Raw genomic sequence first — 6,290 nt, 5'->3', positions numbered from 1 at the left:
ACAACCGTTTGCGTCACTTTTCATATTCAAATTTCCTTAGTTTGGATTCTAGAGTGAAAGTTGTTTGACGAGATGAGAGTGTCTCACTTTGGCCTTGACAAAAAAAAAAAAAAAAAAAAAAAAAAAAAAAAAAAAAAAAAAAAAAAAAAAAAAAAAAAAAAAAAAACGAGAAATTAAGAATTCAACTTCTTAACTACAAGTCGACATTGTGTGTGCGTTTTTGTTTTCCTTTTATGATTTATAGATTGACACTTCTAGATTTTAATATATGCGTGTTTAACTGTTTACTAAACACTTCATCATCTGGTGCCTCTTCATTCCTATTTTGTAGCGGAAGTCGGAAGTGTGTACCCCAAATAGTAAAGTGGTTTTACTGGATTGTTCTAGTTTTTGTTTTGTTACGCTCCAGCGCTTATGTAGTAAACAAATATTCTCTTCAAGTACAAATCTGCTCAATGAATCTATTACTATTATTACTTGCTAAGCCACAACCCTAGTTGGAAAAGTAGGATGCTATAAGCCTAGGGGCCCCAACAGGAAAAATAGCCCTGTGAGGAAAGGAAACAAGGAAAAAAATAGAGCAGTAACAACATTAAAATAAGTATTTCCTAAATAAACTTTAAAAACTTTAACAAAACAAGAGGAAGAGAAATAAGATAGAATAGTGTGCCCGAGTGTACCCTCAAGGAAGAGAACTGTAACCCAACGTAATGGAAGGTCATGGTACAGAGGCTAGGGCACTACCCAAGACTAGAGAACATAGGTTTGATTTTGGAGTGCCCTTCTCCTAGAAGGACAATTTATCTTCATGACATTCGTCTGTTTAAGTTTATTTCTCCTGTTTCATTTCATCCAACAAATTAGTTTATGTCAACGTCCTCTTGAACTTTTTGTTTTCTACAGAATAATGGTTATCTGAACTCGTATGATCTTTCTCCTAAGTTCATTATCTTTTACTATGTATGTATTCTTTTTTTTTCCGGTAAGCATTATTATTTTATATGATATTTTGTTTATTATATTTATGACATTGTACCCATCATATAATTTTTAATGACTTTTTATTCCAATGTAAACATTCAATTTGATTTAATTTAGAGAAAGTTTGGAAGGATATCTCAATCAATGTTTATTTCGTTAATGTTGATTTTATAGATAAACGTTATTCATACTCGTTTCATAGAACGAGCACTGTTCGATCGATTTATTTTGCCATAATCTTTCCTTTAATTATGAATCTTGGAATAGAACTGTTCACTTTAAAGATAACGAATCAGGGTATTTTAGTATATGTTCTTTTAAAGTTGCAGTGGCATTTGACAAATAGAATAATTAAAAAATGCAATTTACACTTGAAACATTTAAACAAACTTGTTAGGAACAGAAGTATTGTCAATATTCGTTTGATATCTATCTATCTATCTATCTATATAAATAATATATATATATATATATTATATATATATATATATATATGTATATATATATATATATATATATATATATATATATATATATATATATATATATATATATATATTATTATATATATTTCAATGTGTTATTTCAGAGGTTGGATCAATCATTGTGATTTTTACGACTTTAGTATTGACTATTCCCCAACAGATGTAAAAGAAACAAACGCATGATGTTGTCCAAGAGAGTGGAAATTGCACTACAACATCAATGCATTTCCTGTGCTCCCATTTCCTAAATGATGACCTTTCCACGCCGGATTTACATGTATCAGCACGACAAATTTAAATGGGGTTGCGACACAAAATCGCCCAATCTACAATATTAATATACATGATAAACGTAATATAAGCGTGCAGTTTCCCTGCGATATAGTCACATTTATGTTGTCCCCATGATCTGCTTGGTAATCAATAACAATTGATAGGATCATCATCACGTATTTCATTTAAATAACAATTCAAGAGTTGCTGTGGCCTGATTGGTAACGTCTCTGCTTGGTGTTTGCCAGTCGGGGGTTCGAGTTCCGCTCAGACTCGTTAGTTCCATTAGTTTCTGCAATCTTACCATCCTTGTGAGCTAAGGTTGGGGAGCTTATAGGTCTTTCTGCTGAGTCATTAGCAGCCACTGCCTGGCCTTCCCTGATCCTAACTTGGGTGGAGAGGAGGCTTGGGCGCTGATCATATAATATATGGTCAGTCTCTAGGGCATTGTCCCAATAGCTAGAGCAATGTCACTGTCCCTTGCCTCTGCCATTCATGAGCGACCTTTAAACCTTTAAACCTTTAAACCTGACAGGCGCACCACTTCCTAGTCTGAGTGAAATCAAATGTGACTTATGACATTTTACCAGGCCAAGTTCTGGCCGCGAGTTCTATCAGTGAACAAGCAACGGGGAAGCTTGTCCTACAGATTGGATTAATTCTACCTTTAACATTGGAGGAAAAATAGACATTTTATTGAGATTAGATGCATTTGTTGGTTGAAGGTCATTTTGAGAGACTCCGGGTCTCGAGGTGATAATCCGAGCGAGGAAGGAAGTGCTAGTTGAGCCCGACGCTTACTGACAGAGTTGGCTTCAGTGCGTGGCTGGCTTTTGTTGTGCTCTAGTCTATGTCAGTTCTTCATTAACATTAGAAGAAAATATAGAAGTAACGGAGATTACAAGAAGGAATTACGAAAAGCAAAGATCTTGTAAGAAAAGTCTGTTTTTTGAGTGTGCGAAATCGTTTACCAAACGCTCCCGTTTGTTGTCATTCCGTAGATGTAATGTGATATTTGTTTGTTTATTTGTTGAATATTTATGTCAGTTCTTCATTAACATTAGAAGAAAATATAGAAGTAACGGAGATTACAAGAAGGAATTAACGAAAAGCAAAGATCTTGCAAGAAGCGTCTATTTTTGAGTGAGCGAAATCGTTAACCAAACGCTCCCGTTTGTTGGTGATGTTCCGTAGATGTAATGTGATATTTGTTTGTTTATTTGTTGAATTTTAAATGTCCGGTATGTCTCCCATGTTGTCAGTATATCACAATTAGTGTTTTAAGAATGCGAAAGTTGAATGTATTGGATTTATTAGCAAAGAATTGCATTGTACCTTGAGATGATAATTTAAATGTCAATTGAGTAGGCCTAGGTTAGATCGTAGAACATACCTTTTGGTTCTCTCTAGTATCATATATTTACAATAGTAATTTTGATGCATATGATATTTAGTTATTTACGTACCATTACGTTGATCTAAAATTGCTAGAATTGCTCTTACTTATAACGTAGACCTAGGCTTAAGCCAGATTTTCCGGTCAAGTTATGCTATAGTTCTTATCATTTACCCCATGCATTCCTAATTTAATGTTGTATGAAACCCATCCACACTTGGGAATGGTTTTATAGTAACTGTCATTGAACAGGCCTAATAAAACGTTAAGTGTTATGCCCTAAATATATCAAGATTAAGTTCTTCAACTGTGAAATTCTCTACCCTTCTTATCCTAACCTAACCCATCCTATGAAACTGTGTTGCATTGAATTTCTAGCCCTATAGTCAATTCGTTTTAGTGAGGCAGATTTGCACTGACTCGCATTGGTGCCCTTTTAGGTTGGAAAAGTTTCCAGGTCGCTGATTGGTTGGACAAGATAATTCAAACCAATCCGATAGCAGGAAACTTTTCTGAGCTAAACGGGCATTACTGCGAGTCGGTGCAAATGCGCCTCATTAAGAAAAATTGAGTATAGATGTTGCAGGTGTCTTATCTAACTATATCTGGTTTTGCATAATCGTCTTGAGAGAGCGAATATTTCCTTTACGAGCGGATTTTAATTCTGTTACTGCTTTGATTTTCGATGTTCACAATCTGTCATTTAGTTTTAGGACTTTTATGTGATATACCAACAATATATTATACTCGGGATTTTGCTGCGACGGATTAGGCTTGTTATACAGCTACCTTAGTGACTTACAGGGAAGGATATTTTATCCCTAATAACATAGTTTTGCAAATCTCTCTCTCTCTCTCTCTCTCTCTATGGGCTGCAAGTGTGCAAGAGACTGTGCCTGGCTGTAAGGCCCAGACTATCTGAATCATTCTCTCTCTCTCTCTCTCTCTCTCTCTCTCTCTCTCTCTCTCTCTCTCTCTCTCTCTCTCTCTCTCTCTCTCTCTCTCTCTCTCTCTCTCTCTCAAATCTGGTATGCCTCTGTTGATTTAAATTGGGTATATACCATGGATGATGTTGACTTAAGTTAGGTTCTATGGATGTAGATGTAAGTTAAACAACTACACAAGCATATGAAGTCACTGCCAAGCGTCTGTAGAGAGGTAAAAGTAGATTACAGCAAAGTATCCTGTCTTTTGTATTAATACTAGTTTTTATGTAGCTTAACCTAGAGTAGGCTTTTGTCAAAAGTGGACCAGTTTCACAAATACAGTATTGTAAACCATAAGGTACACATGTGAAACTATCCTGAGAATAGTTAGCTTAGGATGTTCTATATATATATATATATATATATATATATATATATATATATATATATATATATATATATATATATATATATATATATATATATACACATATATATATATATATATATATATATATATATATATATATATATATATATATATATATATATATATATACATATATATTTTTTTTCTTCTTCTTCTTCTTCTTCTTCTAGTCCATGCATTTGTCAGTACACCAGCCTTACTGTGCAGTGTTTAGCCAGGATCTACTGTATATCCTGTTTGCTTTCATATTTTTATTTTGACACTTTAGATCCACAGCATTTACTGTATGTAAAGTTATAGTAAATCATTTACACATACCGGTATATATTGATTATATACATTTTATGATTTTCTTCTTTCAAGTCCTAACAGTTGTATGATACTCTTATGGTTTAAATTATTTGGAAATATCTCGGGTCAACCTTTCACTTCTTGGGACATGGCATTGAATACCCTTGGTGTTGTATATTCAAAGATTATTTTTACTGTATCTTAGCTTCAGTATTCTATATTTGTTTATGCTTTTTGACATCTTAGTGATTTCCGTATTATATATCCCTAGAAGGGCTTTAACCCTTTTACACCCAGGCTAGCCTATTTGGAAATTTCCAACCCTTAACCCCCAGGGGTTATTTAATTTCAAGCACATTTTGCAGTATATTTTTTTTCAAATTGCTCTATCAGCCTTAATTTTCGTCATAGAGAGGTCAGGTTGGTCTCATTCCCTTGAAAAATGCCTGAAGTTTCTCAAAAAAGTATCAAAAATATGCAAAAAAAAATTTAAATAGCAGTTTTTTGCAAGGACATACCGGTACGTCCATGGGGGTAAAGGGATGAGTTTTGTGAAACGTACCAGTACGTCCTTTGGGGGTAAAAGGGTTAACATTTGTTCTCACATGTAATACAAACCATCGTCCTCCAATAGGAGTACCCGAAAGGCTGTTGAACTTTTAACTAAGTACAGTAAACATAATTGCCATCGGGTGGCTGGTAGGCCACGCTCACTTTGACTTTGTCCGCATTGCTGTTCTGACGTATTTCCATACCCCCTTATTACTGGCTCATTAATACAGTACTTTGTGCGTTTTCTCTTTGTGTTACTTGTGCTGCTTGTTTCTGATGGGGACTCCAGGAGCAGACATGCGTCTCTGTCCTGGCAAGTCTGGCTTTAATTATGGCCAGTGTATGAATAATCCAGATGATGATCCCCTTCAACTTAATACTTTTTGTAGGGGCGCGAGTGCTCGCAGTCATCCCAAATTTGATGCTTTTTGTAGGGGCATGACTGCACACAGTCATCTCCCTATAACATTTGCAGGGAGTGGCACTTCTCTTCAGTAGGTGGAGTTTGTAAAGAACAGGAAAAAGAAGTCTTAGGAGGGATTCATTGCTATTGGACTGACATCGCCCAGGGTTTTACTAAAGAAAACCTTTACTGCCTTCTTCTCAGCTTTGAATCTGAAACCTAATGTGTATCCTTTGACTTCCTCCCGAACTCGGTCCTCCAAAGAAATTCGCAAGGGGGAAGGACCCCGCCTTGTACTTAGGGAGTGCTTTGAATGAGACAGGAGTATTGCTTTCTCGCAGCATACCCTCCTGCCTCTCTCTCAAAGTAATCCTATTGCTGTGCTTAATAATGATGACTCTCACAAGGACCTGGATCTGTGTACCATAAAGTTGTGGCCTTTGCTAGTTATTGACATTGGCTCTATCTGTGGAGAAACTTCTTGAGATGTTAACTGCTGCTAGGCCCGTGTTGTGACTTCCTCTTTTGCCGTATTACCTTCAGAAGAAATTTG

General features: G+C 35.5%; 1 protein-coding gene across 2 annotated transcripts in view; it reads left to right on the top strand.

The window, feature by feature from the left end:
- The first annotated feature begins 2,378 nt into the window (after positions 1-2,378).
- The window catches only part of LOC137641660 (adipose-secreted signaling protein), a 32,506-nt gene continuing 28,594 nt past the window's right edge, over positions 2,379-6,290 (top strand). The window contains exon 1 of one of the 2 annotated variants that reach the window (XM_068374416.1): positions 2,379-2,670. The gene's annotated coding sequence lies outside the window, so the exon portion shown is untranslated. Of the gene's footprint in view, positions 2,671-2,911; positions 2,981-6,290 lie in introns of those variants that run through there. The other variant, XM_068374417.1, reaches the window with a different exon arrangement.

Source organism: Palaemon carinicauda, chromosome 5 (genome assembly GCF_036898095.1).
Source record: "Palaemon carinicauda isolate YSFRI2023 chromosome 5, ASM3689809v2, whole genome shotgun sequence".
Classification (NCBI taxonomy): Eukaryota; Metazoa; Arthropoda; class Malacostraca; order Decapoda; family Palaemonidae; genus Palaemon; species Palaemon carinicauda.
Note: the sequence above shows the minus strand (reverse complement) of the source record. Positions and strands in the feature narration are given on the sequence as shown.